Below are 17,085 nucleotides of genomic sequence, written 5' to 3' on the forward strand. Positions count from 1 at the left end.
ATCTATATTAAATGGCCACGTTTTATGGTGCCGTGATTTTTGCCACAAATTTTTTTAAGATTTCAGCCGTTGGAAATGATGCAACAACTGAGCAGCCTTGGCAGAGTACTGTGCTCTCTGAGTGCTTTTCTTGTTTTCTATGAAACAGAAGAAACAGATGTATCAGGTCTTGGCCACTCTGAAGACATTGTTTGGCATGACAATATTATTCATACTTCAGTACAGACGCAGACACTTACAGAGAGCCAATTAAAGGACAATCCTGTGGCCATGAAACAAGACAAGGACGTGGAATATGCAAACCAGTCCAATTTACTTTTCTACCTCATGTGGTCTGTACAATGTCTTCAACAGGGTCAAGTAAATGATTTATTTTTGTTTTGCATGGGCTTTGTTAGCGACAAGAACAATATAGAATCTTGTTGCAGGACCGCAGCCAGCAAACAGGATCAAAACAGTGTGTTTATATGTGAACTGACTTAAATGCATCACCATGGCAGTGATGTCATTGTTGCGTCCTCGACCCCCACTCCGTGCAATACACAAAAATAAACAGACCCTCACCCTCCTCTCTCTGGCAGCACCAGCCAGCTGTCTCTCCTGCTGCTTTCAGCTGATGGAACAGGGGGGACCTGAGGAGGATATGAAGGAAGAGGGGTGGGGGTGGGTGAGTAACAGCTGAGCAGATGCATTAGCCCCTCCTGGGTTTGCCGAGGACGGGCTCTTTCCCAGCCACCCCGCAGCCGTGCAGCTGCCCAGGCACCAGCTGTCCTGATGATCGCACCAAGCAGACCAGGGACTTCCTCACTGTGGTGGTTGGCTGAAGACGGAGTGGAGGTGGTGTAGTGTAGTCTCACTGTAAGGACCAGCTGACACAGTCTGAACACCCCACCACCACCACCACCACCACTACTCCAGGCCAGAACTATCCCAGACAAAACATATGTGGAAATGTACAATGACCTCTTTGACCTCTGACCACTGGCTCGCACACTAAGATGCTCACAATGGATAAACTGATGTGCTGGAAATTAGATAATGAACAGTTGATATGTGCATTTATATGGAAGCAAATTACTGTAAAGCATCTAGGATAAGTGAAGCAGAAAGCATGCTACCGTTGCTTGTCTTTGTAAAATGTAGCGTGTAGCTTATTTGATTATCCACTTTGAAAAAAATTGGTCAGATGCAGTAAATTTGTGCATCTGACTGTTCAACTTCAAGTCCTCTCTTCTTACAAGTTAATCTCTTATCATTAGCTATAGTCAGACGGTGCATGTAAAGAGATTTGTCCTAACAAACTAGACATGATGTTGGCTTTTTATTTTAACCCTTGTGTTGTCTTGCAGGTCAAATTGACTCACTTTGAAGTTTGAAAATGTGGAAAAAAAATATATTTTCACAGTGAAACTTTTGATGCCCACATTTTCAACATTTTTGAGAAATTTTTGAACATTTTTTTGGTTGAAAAAAAGAAATGTTAAAAAAAAAAAAGGTTCTTAAGAACATCCACAAAAAAATCAATCAAAATCCAGCGAATTTTGCTGGATTTTGGTTTATTTTTTGTGAATGTTCTTAAAGAAAATATTAGAAGTTTTACTGATATATATGTAGTCACTTTAGATATTTTTAGGATTTTTTTGGAAGCTTTTTACTCATTTTTTGAAAATATTTGCAAAAATTTTCTTGCCAAATTTTGGGGATTTTTTTGTATATAAAACTTTTAAGGGAAACTTTTAAGGAATTATTGGAATTTTCTTCCTTAAGGTTTTGCAAATTTTCAGAAATTTGGGGAATTTTTTGCTGAATTTTTGGATTTTTTTTCAGACATGGAAACAATATTTTTTGGTGCCATTAAATGAAGACAACAGGAGGGTTAAGTAACATTGTTAAGTTCCCAGTTTAAACATGTGCTCTATAAGCTATCCTTGAAAATTCAAACAGTGAAATTAAACCAGTAATGTTTTACTACTTTCTGTTAAAGTTTCACAGTGCAATGCCTCACATTTTGAATTCAAATGGTGAATAAGCTTTTACCTGTTTGGTTTGTTGGCACTGGTGCAGTTTTTTTAGTCCTGTCTTAAAAAATATTATTACAGATTTGCCTTCTTGAATGACAATTCAGATTTACCTACTTGCACTGTAAAAAAATATTAGTTGCATGACTCACTGGATTATTTCCATTTTCAAATTATCTTATGGGACCTTATTCTCTACTCTGGCAACTTTTGGCATTCATTTTGACACAAGTAGTGCAAAAGAAACTTGAAATTAACTCTGCATTTCAGCATTAAGTAATTTTGTGGAAAATTACAATAAACCCCCTGATAGTAACATTACCTTTCAAAGATTTAGTTTCAGTACAAACTTCAAACTAAACTTCACAGTTTTTATCTCTGTGAAGTTTAGACGAGACTATTTTAATAACCCTTCTGCATTTTTTACTTACTTTAAAGACAAATACATTGTTATACTGCCAGACATTAACACTGTTGTAGATGAATGTGCATTAGGTGTCTTCTTAATCAAGAAAACTCTCTATTACACAAGCAGGTACCATCCACACTGCAAGATTGTGACTAAAAAGGTTGAGTTCTGGTACTCAGTTGTTATTGATAATAACATTTGAAGATAATTAATAAACCATTTTTGCGATTGGACATTCCAGGAATGAGTTGGACCCAACTTGTATTATTTTGCTCTACTCGGATTTGCTATTTTAGGTCACAAAAAACGGTCACAAAAAATGGATGGAGAAAGTAGATTATGTCTCTAAAAGGAGCTACAAGTTCCTCAGCGTGACCCTGACTATGGTCATATCTACTTGAATTCCACTTAATGAGTCCATTAGCACAGCTGGATAAACAGATCTCAAGTATCTAGACTAATATATCAGCGTGCAGAGATGGGATTCCTGTCAACTGCCTGATTTATTTTAGCTTTTATTTGCCTCAGAATAAGTTCGGTCAATGTTTATATCATTTTTCACAACATATACCCATACTTAAGCTTTTATTGTTTGTATTGTAGATGGAAAAATTTCAGCTATTATTGAGTGCCACTTAAGTTTAATAGCAATGAAAAGAGGTTTTGTAGAGGCCTGTTTTAGATTGTGCATGAGTGATGTTATTGTGACAACTATCTGTTCAAGTACAGTCATGATCAAAAGTTTCCATGCACTTGTAAAGACCATGTGAAACACAGCACTCTTTGAACGCGTCCGTCTCTGTCAGAAAACAATAACCATGCATTGTAGATTTATTGTAGTTCTTCTGGAAATATGACAAAAATCTGCTGGGTCACACACCAACTTGAAATATTAGTTTTAGTGATATAGAGAGTTGTATTCATTTCACTTCTCATGCATGATTTCGATTGACTACAAGTGCTAACTCCTGCACTACAGTCAGAAAGTCTGAGGCACTCAGCAATTATCTGAAAAGGCAAATCATTGAACGAACAAGTCAAGAAAGTCACTTGGAGCCATTTCAAATAGCTACAGATGACAAAATCGTCTGTGCAAACAGTTGTTTAAAAGTATAAAATGCATTGTACAGTTGTGTCACTGCCATGATCAGAAAGATAACATAAACTATCACCTGCTGCTGAAAGAAAATTGGTAAGGATGGTCAAGAGTCAACCAAGAATCATCAAAAGCAGCTCTGCAATAAATTAGAAGCTGCTGGAACACAGTTAGTTGCTGATCACATGGACAAAGAAAAGGCCTTTTGGAGGAAATTTCTGGGGTCAAATGAAACTAAATTTGATGATCAGTATTATGTTTAGAGGAGAAAAGGTGAGGCCAAACACCAAACACAACATCAAGCACAGTGGTGGTAGTGTTATGCTCTGGGGCTGTTTTGGTCCCAGTGGAACTGGTGCTTTACATAAAGTGAACTGAATAATGAAAAGCTAAAATCATCAGCCAGAATGTTAGGTCTTGGATGCAGTTGGGTGTTCCAACAAGGCCCCATGACCACAAACACACATTAATAATGGTAAATAAATGGGCAAATCAGGCTAGAATTTAGAGTTTAGACTTATCTCCTCAAAGTCCTGACTTAAGAACTTAACATATTCAGTTGAACTGCACCAGTTCTGTTAACAGCAGTGGTCAAAGGTAGAAACAGGAGCTTGTGGGTGGCTGTCAAAAATGCCTAATTGAGATGAAAACAGCCAAAGCACGTTTAACCAAATACATCTCATTTTGACTCATCTCATTTAGTCATATTTCCAGAAGACCTTTAACAAATCTAAAAGAAACAAATGCATGATTGATTTTTGGGACTAAGACATATGGGTGTCATGATTCCATTATAAAAAAATTCAATGTAGGATTTATTAGCGACTCAACACTGCCATGACATATGGTCTTTACAACTGTATGGAAACTTTTGTTCATGACTGTACATGCATGTATGTACTAATATATGATGAATATGTAGGTTTTTGCAGCAATGTTAAGTCTGATTTTATCGGCTTCATCGATTAAATACACTAACATAAAAGCAAACCGAAGATTGTGTGTCTACTTCTTGATGCATGTGTTTATGTGGGTGGGAACTGGGAGGGGGTGCAGGGATTGATTGGATGAACAAGCAGTGCGAGTGTGCGTGTGTGAGTGTGTAAGGGAGGGAGGTGGGGGCCCCAGATGGATGATGGATGGGAAATGAGTTTATGAAACAGGCAGGAACAAGGAAGCACAGCACTGGTAGCAGACCGAGGATCAAAGCTGTTGATGCAACCATCTATCCAGCTGACACTAAATGAAATTATTCTGTAGTTACATGCAATGACATTTCTAATAAAATTACATTCTAATTTCATTTAATAAAATTAGGTAAATCAGAATTGCAGAGTAATTCAGTTTTAAACGTCATTAACTCCCTTGTGGGCGCACACATGGACAGCTGCAAACACCACAGACATGAAGTTGTTGGTATTATATTACTTTCTACCTCATTTAGCGAACACTTGGAGGACATGTTCCATACATGCACAGTAGATCAACATCTACATGTTCCGTGAATGGAGAAGACACTGCTCAAGCTGTCCCACTGGTGATATATGGAACAGAGTTCTCCAGGAGGATTAGAAAGTAGTTTAATAGCAACAAACAATAACTATATAACAGCTTTGGTGTCCATCTGCAAGGAAGTGTAATTCAGGTTTAACATCAGCCTCATTCCATTTGGTAACTTGAATTAAAATAATAATAATATCATATCACCTTGCAAGTTTTCATATTATCAGAGTATATACTCCCCTTTAATGTTAAAGTTACTAACCTGCCTGTTTTGTCTTTTTGTTATTTTTGTTGTAAGAATTGTTGTACTTGAATTTCCCTTGGGATTAATAAAGTATCTATCTATCTATCTATCTATCTATCTATCTATCTATCTATCTATCTATCTATCTATCTATCTATCTATCTATCTATCTATCTATCTATCTATCTATCTATCTATCTATCTATCTATCTATCTATCTACCTACCTACCTACCTACCTACCTACCTACCTACCTACCTACCTATCTATCTATCTATCTATCTATCTATCTATCTATCTATCTACCTATCTATCTATCTATCTATCTATCTATCTATCTATCTATCTATCTATCTATCTATCACTACTCTGCCACAGCGGCAAGTTGTAATATTAAAGCAATTCCACCACACATGATCTGAAGAGGATCTTGTTTTTAATTCAGTGTTCTTAATGTTGCAAAGCACTTTGTGGTACAATTTTATTGTATGAAAAGTGCTATATAAATAAAGTTTGATTGATTGATTGCTTCCTGAAGTTTGTTACACATGAAACCCTGCAAGTCTGAATCTGTATATTAGAGACGTCATCAGGACTCTGCATTTTCAAGTTGGAAGTACTCAGGGATGGCAAACACTGCTGATTTAGCAGATGATGTTTCTTTCAGCACATATATATGAGCATGTTAACCACAGAAAAAACAACCATGATAAGTTCAGCTTTTCCAGGTAAGGTATATTGACAGAGACACTCCTTCTTGATAATCCAACTGACTTGCCATTTTATTTTACTCAGTTATTTAGTGCATTTTTGTTTACTTTAAAGCAATACAAACCATGACTATGGGGCAGAAAAGCACTCGCATAAATCACACTAGATTAGCTAATTAAATACACATAATTCACATTTAAATGACTATAAATGGCAATCAAGGAAATCAAATTTCATTGCTACTTTAACACACTATAAACGCTGTGTTTATATTAAGGGAAGAAGCCTCTACTAAAACGCTCACTTGTTGATATCACATATCTCATAAAAAGCCTGTAAACTGTTCGCAAAGTGATACATTGCTCTAGTCCTGCTTCTCAGTGAGCGAGCATGATAAAGGCAGAATTTATAAAAGGCTGTTAGGGGTCAGAGCGTCCTCAGGGTCAGGTCGCCATTAGATCAGTTTCCCCTCAGCCAGTACCACCTCAGCTGTAGCCATCCATCACAGAGGCCCCAGGCGCTGCACTGGGAGCCCCTAAGCCAGCATCGACTGACTAGCCACAGAGAAAGGTGAGCTGCCGTCCCCATCCCTCCCTCCATCACCTGTCACCTGTTATTGATGTCACACATCAGCCGACTCCTCTGGCTACAAACAGAAAATAGTGCGGCAGCTGGTCCCAGCAGAGCATCCTCTGTGAGTTGGGGGTCGCCTCTATGAACGTGTTTAGGGTCGGTTTCTAATCCTCTCTACTGTAGATGAAGGCTTCTTTTGCCCAGAGGGAAGATTTAAACTAAATGAACATGAAACACCTTTATTAAAAAGAGAAGAGAGCCTCGCAGACCTCAAAGGAAAAAGGAAAATGGTCGTCATTTGGTAGGAAGGGGCAGCAATATGACTCTTTGTTTGGTCCAGAGCCGATGATCAAAAGCTTCTCATGCTTTGAAGTCACCCCAGGGATCCACTTCTATAACAGCTGTATGCTTATGCCAATTATTCCTTCTTTAAGTCGGCTTTCTTGTCCTAATATATTGCACCACACAGCCCGGCTGACTGACTTACTGAGCAAAACTCACAAGAAACGCGGAACAAAATAGGTTCAAAAGTGACAGAAACATCCTTAAAATTTAGCCAAGTCCAAATACACTATCTTATAATGTCATGTCTTTCATGAAAGCTTCCCTGCCTGCTTCATGCCGACCTAACAGACCACACAAAATGTGAAATGAAAATGTTAAAACAATAAACATTTCAATTTAGATTTGTCCATTTAAACACAACACGAGATAATCATGATGGTACCTCTGGGTTGTGTTTTTTTTAATTTGTAAACTCCCCCTGCAGAACATTTTGCACAGGTTACATACTGCTCCTTTTATACCTTACGTACAAAATTGGGTATCTTGTGGCATTATTTTTTACTTTGTAGGAAAATAAGGTTATTCCGTTGAAAATTATTGGATCAATGCTGTTACTTCCTCCTAATTTTGTGTTTTAGAAGCTGACACTGAGTTGCAGTTGGGCCTTAAATCAAAAACTGAAGTTTCAATACAGAAAAACTCATTTTAATCCTCCCCTCTTGTCAGTTGTGATCTAGAGATTAGTTGAGATTACCTATGATTTTAAATTTTTAATGTATGCCTCAATCAATCACCAGCTAGTTAGCAAATAGGCGACTGATCTCTTTTCTCACCTCCCTCTATCCTGCTGTGCTTCTGCCGATGAGAAATCTGTTGAGCGATACCTGTAGTCAGAGAAGTCAGACTGTGACTATTTGTCGACAGGTGTCGAAGCAGTCACCTAATAATAGAACACAGCAGGATCCTGTTGACGGTCTTCAAGGAGATCACAATGTGTAGCGTGAAGTCAAAGAGACACGCTGCCCTGTGATGCCGCCACTTCAGACGTCACTTCCCGTGGTTGCTAGATGGAGTTGAAGTTGGTCTTTGCACCAGAGAGTGACAAAAACTTCACGGCTCACAGGAGCTGACAGTTCACAGGAGGTGTCAGCAGAGCCATTTAACTCTGCAGCAGCTTGTGAGGATGTCTGGGAGAGACACGAGAGAAACTGACAAGACCTAACAGAAGTGGTTGATTCTAGACACACTCCTCTCCAAATGTATTGGAACAGTGAGACCAGCTCCTTTATTTTTGCTGTAGACCGAAAACATTTGGGCTTGACATCAAATGAGGAATATGAGACAAGAGATCAATGTTTCAGCTTTTATTTTCAGGTATTTACATCTGGATCTGATACACAACTTAGAAGATAGCACCTTTTGTTTGAACCCACCCATTTTTCATGTGAGCAAAAGTATTGGAACATGTGACTGATGGATGTGTTTTGTTGAGCCGGTGTGTCCTATTACACTGTTTATTCAAACAATAAATAGTGCTCAATCTCTATGTTCAGTTTCAGATTTGGGTTTTGCCTGTGCAGACTGCATCTATAGTTAGAGGTGTAACCAACGTGAAAACCAGGGAGCTGTTTATGGGTGAAAAACATGCAATTGTGAAGCACAAATGGTTGTACTGGCCATAGCCATAGCCAGTACAGCTATCTGGAATATCCTGAAGACGAAAGAAACCACTGGTGTACTAAGTAACAGACATCGAACAGGTAGACCAAGGAAAACAGAAGCAGTTGAAACATTGTGAGAGCTGTAAAGAAAAACCCTAAAATAACTATTAGTGACATCAGCAACAACCTCCAGTGGGCAGGAATGAAGGTATCAAAGTCTACTGTTCGCAGAAGACTTCATGAACAAAAGTACAGAGGCTACACGAGAAGATGCAAACCACTCATTAGCAAGAAGAATAGGAAGGCCAGGCTGGAATTAGCCAAGAAGTACAGAGATGAGCTTTAAAAATTCTGGGACAAAGTTTTATGCATAATCTTTACCAAAGTGATGAAAAGGCTAAAGTTTGGAGAAAGAAAGGATCTGCTCATGAGCCCAAACATACAAGCTCATCTGTAAAACACAGTGGAGGTAATGTCATGGCTTTGGCTTGCATGGCCAGGCTCATTAATCTTCATTGATGATGTAACACATGATGACAGCAGCAAAATGAACTCAGAAATCTACAGAAACATGTTGTCTGCCAATTTAAAGAAAGATACATCAACACTGATTGGGAGATCCTTCATCGTGCAGCAAGATAATGGCCCAAAACACACTACCAAAACAACAGAGGAGTTCATCAGGCCAATCTCCAGACTTCAACCCTATAGAGCTGCATTTTACCTCAAAAAGAGGAGATTGAAGGGAGTACCCCCCGAAAACAAACAGCAACTGATAGAGGCTGCAGTGAAAGCCTGGAAAAGCATCACAAAATAAGAATGCAAAAGTTTGATGATGTCAGCGGATAACAGGCTTGATGTAGTTATTGCAAGCAAAGGATTTGAAGCTAAATATTAAGTCTTATTCACTTGAATCTATTGTCTCATTTGTCCATAGGATGTTGTTCCACAATGACACAGGCGCTTTCAGATGTTTTTGGCACACTCTAATCTGGCCTTCCTGTTTTTGAGGCTCACCAGTGGTTTATACCTTGTGGTGAATCCTCTGTACTCACTCTGATCAAGTCTTCTCTTAATTGTTGACTTTGACACAGATACACCTACTTCCTGGAGAGTCTTCTTGATCTGGGCAACTGTTGTGAAGGAGTTTTTCTTGACCAGGGAAAGGATTCTTCTCTGATCCACCATACTTGTTTTCCACGATCTTCAAGGTCATTGTGCGTTGCTAAGCTCACCAGTGTGTTCTTCCTTTTTAAAAATGCACCAAACAGTTGATTTCACCACATTTAATGTTTTTTCTATTTCTCTGATGCGTTTGTTTTGATTTTTCAGCCTAATGAGGTCTTGCTTCACAGATAGTGATACTCTTTGGACTTCATATTGAGAGTTGACCTCACCAGATTCCAAATGCAAATACCACATTTGAAATGAACTCTAGACCTTTTATCTGCTCCTTGTAAATGAAATAATGAGAGAATAACACACCTGGCCAAGGAACAGCTAAGCAGCCAACTGTCCAATTACTTTTGGTCCTTATAAAGGTGGAGGACACATATCAAATGTGTTCTAATTCCTCCACCGTTCACCTGACTTGGATGTAAATCTCCTCAAATTAAAACAGAAAATCTGCACTTAAAGCACATCTTGATTGTTTCATTTCAAATCCATTGTAGTGGTGTACAGAGCTGAAAGTTGTGTCACTGTCCAAATATTTATGGACTTGACTGTATCATGGTTTATGAATGTAAACCTCATGAACAGCCATACTGATAAAATGAATCATATTCAAACTGTATTGTCTTGATTTAGCGCCAATTACACCGAATGGGTGTAATGAGATGTGAGCACAGGCTTGTAAAATGTCACCAGACAGTCCACAAATGGAAAGAATTACCTACAAAATATTCTTAAAAGTCGAAATATAAAATGAAAAGGTCTGTTAGATTATGATAGTTTTAAAACTGCCATGCAGAATTTTCAGATTGTGGAATTTAAGACATTTCACATAAATTCTGCTGCAGGTCTTCATCTGGTGTTTGCATAAACTAATTTGTAACCCCTTTTACACTTTAACTATTACAGTGTTTCTTTTACTATATTTTAAGTACAGTATATTTCCCCTTGATTTTCCTCTTATTATCTTCTAAGGAATAAAGGCTTTACATTGTAATCTGGTTCAGTCATTAAACATAGAGTTTGTCATCTGATGACTGCTAAATGAATGTGCTAATGATGTATTGATGTTAAAATGCTCCATGTAACACAACAAAAGAACAGATTATGCTGCAACTAATCGCCACTTATTACAGAGAGCATGAAGACAGTCACTTAAGAAACTCTTGCGTATTCTAAATGAAGGTGATAACAGGAAATTAATAGAAAGTGACAGAACTAAATAGACTCACGGCCACCCTGAGTGGAGAAATATGTGGAGACAACTGTTAAAGTGTCATTAGGACCTCACACACAGTCAAACAGCATCCAGCACCTCAGCTGTCTGTTGTCATGTGGGTGTCAGAAACAGGCATTAATGGTCACCATATCCAGAGGTGTGCAAACCACACAGGGGAAATTAAATTCTCTCGTCGCCACAAGGTGACCCAAGGAAAGAGGAGGTGTTAGATGTCATCCTCTTGTCACAGTTTTATTTGTTCCTCTCTCATTTTGGCTTGACCAAAAGAGTAACACAAGAACCACCTGGTTCACATGAGGAAGGAGAAGTGTTTTTCACAAATAGAGCTCACAGGAGTGACGCTTTTCAGGCAGTTCACACTAAAAATTGCAAAACGGTTTCACACAGCATGTTGCAGTGACAATAATCCACAGACGATGCCACTATTTCTATTGTGGAAATGAGAAAATTAAGTTTCATCTGTATTATATTCAGACTGGTCAGTCTGAGTTTGGTGCTAAAGTTTGATATAAATGCACCACATCAGGACACTGTGATTGGTTTGCTTAATGGACAGCATGGCTAACTTGTACATGCGGGCTCTCTCTCACTGTTTTTATAGCAGACATAAGATTTACTGAATGTATAAACAACCAAACATTTTCTACAACACACATCATCCAAGATAACTGCAAAATGCTGTGCCATCATGTCGCCATGGCAACATTCAGAAATCATTGTGAACTTGAACAGAAATTAGGTCAAATTTTGTGTTATTTAGAAGGGAAAACTGTTCAAGTATTCAAGTGTTCAAGTTTTTGTGGATGAAAAAAGTTCAGGAGCAACATGTGTTGAAGCTCCTAGGTACAATATTGTGTATATGTAGCCTTGAGTGATACAATAAAACAGCTGAAAAACATAACTTGCAACTATTTATTTTGCAATTTCCTGTTAAACTGAAGGTGAAGTGTGTGGGACTGAGAGGGATTCATTGGCAGAAATTGAAAACAGTATTCATGATCATGTTTTCATTGTGTATATTTGCCTGAAAAATAGACATATCTACAGATTATATCTACTGAGGGAGCAGGTTATCCTTCGGTCAGAATGGACAAACCAGACACTGGCTCTAGAGATGACTGTTTGCGTTTTTTGTGTTTTTAGTGGCCGATATAGATTCTCCTGCACACTTGAAAAATAAAACAATGAGGCAAAGTGTTTCACTGGTTACAATCTACGACTTTACCTCTAGATGCCACTAAATCCTACACACCGGCCCTTTAAGCATTTTATGTTGTTTCTTTTTTTCAAAATTTGCATAATTTAGTGTGGGTTTGGGAATGTCAGAATATAGAGTCTTGTTTTTGACATTACGTTATAATTCTGGACGTTGTATTTACCACAGAGCAGTTAATGGAGGGCAGACGTTTATGCAGATTTCCATAATTCCAATATTCTTGTCTGGGGTTCAGTCGCTGACATTTTCTTGGCACTTTATTCGTCTGCACCAACCGGCACCAATCTTAAAGCCTAATAAGGGGAACAACAGATGGAGAGACGTTTGCATTCCCAAACAGTTGGAGTGAACAAGACAGCAGATGCTTTGCTTTTATTTTTACGTGTTTTCTCAGTCATTTGGAGGTATGGCAGCCCGAGCAGGACAAAGAGCCAAGGCCAAATATCTTGGCTTTGCGGGGACAACAGCTGGGCGCAACAGACCAGGAAGTTGTTTCACTTCATTAAGGACTCAGCATGAGAGCGGCATGGCTTTTCGAGCTCTCTCCACTCTCGATCACTCTTCTCCTCCCTCCTGTCTGTAGTTACACTCATATACACGCCTTCCCTCATCAGTGTTGATCAGCAACATTAGCTGTCTATTTCCATTGCAATCAAGACTTTCTACACAAAGCTGGAGTGTTTTATTTTCTCATTTTCTTTGTTTTCAACTGGATAGATCTTACGTGTAAAAAGAATACTAATTCAAAGGCTGATGTCATGACATCGACCCATTCTCCTTCTTGTCCTATCTGCAGTGTAGCACACAACAAACATTTCTCTCTGAGTGCGTTTCTGATTCTTAGCCAAAGTCCATAGTGACAAGCTCTGTGACCTCTAAGCTCCTCTGATCTGATCCTCCTACAGTGTGAAAGTGTTTCTCTCCAGTATGAGTCGCTCTAATCTCCTCCACAGTGGATCTCTGCAGAGCTGCTGCTGCTTCACTGTCATAACAACCGATCAACTGCACCGAGCATCGCCTCCTCAGAGTGTGTTTGTCTCTGGTGACTAACCTCAAGAGTTTATTACTTCTTTGGTTGTTTTTTCTTCTATCATCTGACTCATTTCTTGCAGATATGACTCCGCTTAATGAAAAACACACCACTGTGCACTCGTCACATCAGCTACCAGATGTGTCCAATAGCACCTACAAGTCCAAAAACAAACACCGGCCAACTCATACACACATGTCATGGCCTTTTGGCATCACTGGCCCCATCAGTAATAGTCAATCACTTCATGATTTGCTCGTTCAGTGAGTGATGGGCAGATCCCCCCTTCAACGCCACAAAAGAAAACACCTGTTAGAATCTGCTTAATCCTAGCCAGCGGCCCCGCTCTCTGGGCTCTTGGGGGCCCGATCTAATCCGCACAAGGGCACCGGGCCAAGGCCAGGGCAGATTAGACCCCCACCATCCATCAATCCATCCATGCACACACACCTCTGAGTCTACCCCCTCTAACAAGTGTTTGAATCGGCCTCTTAATCCTCGGACTTGGAGGAGCCCTCCACCCAGCACACAGCCACCTTCCCCCTCGGCCCATACCTAATCTTCATGCATCCCCTTCATACCCACTCACAGACCTGACCCAGCCCAGTGCTCATAGCCCACTTCCCACCCCACTCCTCCCCCACCTCCCTTCCCTCCCCCCGTGGGGCTGAAAGCCCATTGATTTGTTGATTTCTCCTCTTTTGTCTGCGGCCGGCCGAGTGTTAACGGGACATCCAGGGTCCAGAGCACAGTGCCAGGACTTTTGGCATGGGAGATTAAGGTCCTAATCTGGGCATCTGTCAATGTCCAGCCCCCCTTCTCCCTTGTGGCACTGAGAGAGGCCTTTTCTTGAGTTATTCTCAGAATAAATGAGCCGTACAAGCTGTAAACTGATCTTTGCCCAACAGGAAAAGAAAACTCATCAGTTCAACTGGTCTCAGACAAACAGTCCATCAATACAACCACTTCACAGTCTGCAGGCACTTTAGCTGCAGGCACTAAAGCAAGCACTTTAAAAAGCATAATCTTTTAACGTTTGAAAAATGTCTGTTTATGGCTAATGTTGATTTAATGTACAAGAACAGTCACAATAAATCAGTGAAGCCTCTTAAATGGTTTGGAACAGCATTTAGTGTAGAACAAGAACCACCACTAGAGAAGACTGTTAGCTAAATTTTAGTCATCAGCACTTTTAAACACTTTAAATGTAGTTTTAAAACACGGCTGAAGGATTTTCAGGTCAGCAGTCACTGAGCTAAGAGACACTGCATGTTGCCAGTATTGATAATGAGTGTCTGGATGGGAATTTCTGTCTGGTTTTAACTGCGATAAGACTGTTCATGGTGTACTATCTGACTGGAGAGTAACATTGTTTCCTGTTTTGAGGTTGTCATTCCCTTTTTGTTTATAATTTTGATCATTTTGAAAAACAATATGGTAATAAGTGAAATTGTATTGGATTGAATGACTTTGTGTGTACGTGAAAATAGAGACAGATCGGTACCACATCTTACTGTATGCACATCTACAGTGTTGTACATGCAGCAGTATACTTCAGTTCACTGCTTCGCATAATCACATAAGTTAGATGAGCCCATATTTTGGCGTGGTGGTGACAATCACTCAGTTGGCAAGAAGAGACATTAATGCCATTACATATCAAAGCCATGTACTTTATACTTGACAGAAGATTGTGGTAACAAGCATCAACAGAGAATGTGGCAATTTGTCTCGACTTTGACACTGAGAAAAATACACAAAGACAAATGACACTACAGGGAAATTATAAGCAGTTAAATGTCATTCAAAACTAAGAATAATCAATTATAAAGAGTTTGTTGAAATAATAGTGACTATTCTTAAGCAAAGATTAAATATTTTACCCGTATGTGATTGTTTGCTTGTGTGCAGTTATTTTCTTAAGTATTTGCACAACACTGAGCAACCTGTGGTGTATTTTTGTTTTTTATAAAATGGGGTTAAAATGTTCTTAACATGCATGATGAACCTCCTAAATAAAGTTTCCAATCACAAAACAGATGAAAGACTCATGAGTAGACAAAGTGACCCAGGATTTTAGTTATACAATGTCTCCATCTAGTGGAGAAAGTATTGCATGTAAAGTATAATGCAGGATTTTCCTAAAATTTTATCGAAGTACAAAGATACAGAGATTTTGACACACCAACTTAATCTCTGTATTTGTGTAAAGTCTTGGCAATGAACTGAACATAAGCCAGTGAAATTACATGACCAGTAATTTGGTAAAATTATCCATAATATTTAGTAAAGATGACATTAAAACTCAAGAACAAAGGCACCTAAAATATGACTATTGCATAGACACACAATTTTGCGTGTTTTAGTGTTTGTCTTTCATTTATTAAGTTACTAGACATTAGACCAGGAGTCACCAACCTTTTTGAACCTGAGAGCTACTTCAAGGGTACTGAGTAGTACGAAGGGCACCTTGTTTGATACAAACTTCCTCAATAGCAAACTTGCGCCATCATCTTTAAACAATAATAAAAATAATGAAAATAATATGTAAAAAGACTGTCTGATTACATTTATGTTAATTATTCCTTACAATAATTATTAACAACGATTTCCACAACAATGACGGTAGGAAACGCGCGCACGCACGCGCACGCACGCGCACGCACACACACACACACACACACACACACACACACACACACACACACACACACACACACACACACACACACACACACACGTATATGGAAATCTGTTCCAATATTTAAAAGTCAGAGGTATCCCATCTCTGAAACTTCTGTAAATATCTTTCTTGGCAGTTTTGTATGAATCAGCATATTTGCAGCATTTTGTTCAAAATCACACCAGTTAGATTTCTGTACAAATTATCACTTCTAACATTTTTAGGAAATCATTAACTGTCATCAAATCATGCTTCATTTGTGCAAACCACTACCTTTGTAACATTTTTGAACAATTCATGAACTCTGTCCCATGTTTGTACAAATTATCAGTTATGTAAGAAAAAAGATCAACTCTTTCACATTTTGAAATGAATCCTATCACATTAGTACTAATCAACAGCATTTTTCACCAGCATTGCAACATTTTTAACAAATCATAACAACAAATCATGACATGTTTTCAACAAATTATTTTTCACATTTTTGTGTAATGGCAGTGTTTTGAATGACAACATGTTACCTCTTTCTTTGTCTGTAAATGTGTGTTAGTGGGAAGCCTGGCATTGCAGAGCTTATCATGTCTTACCTTTACCTTGCAGCTCACAGGTCAGATGGTTCAGTTTCCCAGTGATGTCCATTAAAAATGCGAGGGCAAGAATCCACTCAGTGTCCTCAAGCAGCGAGCTGTCTTCCCCTTTGGATTGCATCAACTGTTTGATTTCGGCCAACAGTGACAAAAAACGCTGCAAAACTGTTCCCCTGCTGATCCATGGGGTTTCTGTGTGTAGTAACAGGTTACCATGATCAGCTGACAGCTCCTCCAGCAGCACCTTCAATGTCCTGGTTGTTTGGCTTTGGAGCCATTTATGATCTTCACGACAGGAGTCATCACATGATCAAATCCGGCCACTTTTGTACATACATATGTCCTGCTGGTGAATGCTGCAGTGGTAATGTAGGAATGTTGGGAAGTCTGGATCACCTCTGCATCGTACAATGAAGCCTGCACACCGACCCGTTGTTCCAGTTTAACTGGTGATCAGGTTAACTGGCGATAGTTTCCGTCTCCAGATGTTTCGTCCGCAGATTCGTCACGATCAGACCTGGATTTACGTGAAATAAAGATACCAGATAAAGAAGACGTCGCCGAAAAACGTCGGCATCACTGCTTAATAAAGTCTATATCCATGTAAATATCATCTACAGACAGTAAAAAGAAATGTGCGGGCCGAAATAAAAAAC

The 17,085-nt window shown here is 39.1% G+C and overlaps 1 long non-coding RNA gene across 1 annotated transcript in view; it reads right to left on the minus strand.

Moving 5' to 3' along the window:
* LOC129347891 (uncharacterized) overlaps positions 1 to 17,085 on the minus strand; it is a 158,262-nt gene that overhangs the window by 91,092 nt on the left and 50,085 nt on the right. The window lies entirely within an intron of this gene.

This window comes from Amphiprion ocellaris, chromosome 3 (assembly GCF_022539595.1).
Source record: "Amphiprion ocellaris isolate individual 3 ecotype Okinawa chromosome 3, ASM2253959v1, whole genome shotgun sequence".
Classification (NCBI taxonomy): Eukaryota; Metazoa; Chordata; class Actinopteri; family Pomacentridae; genus Amphiprion; species Amphiprion ocellaris.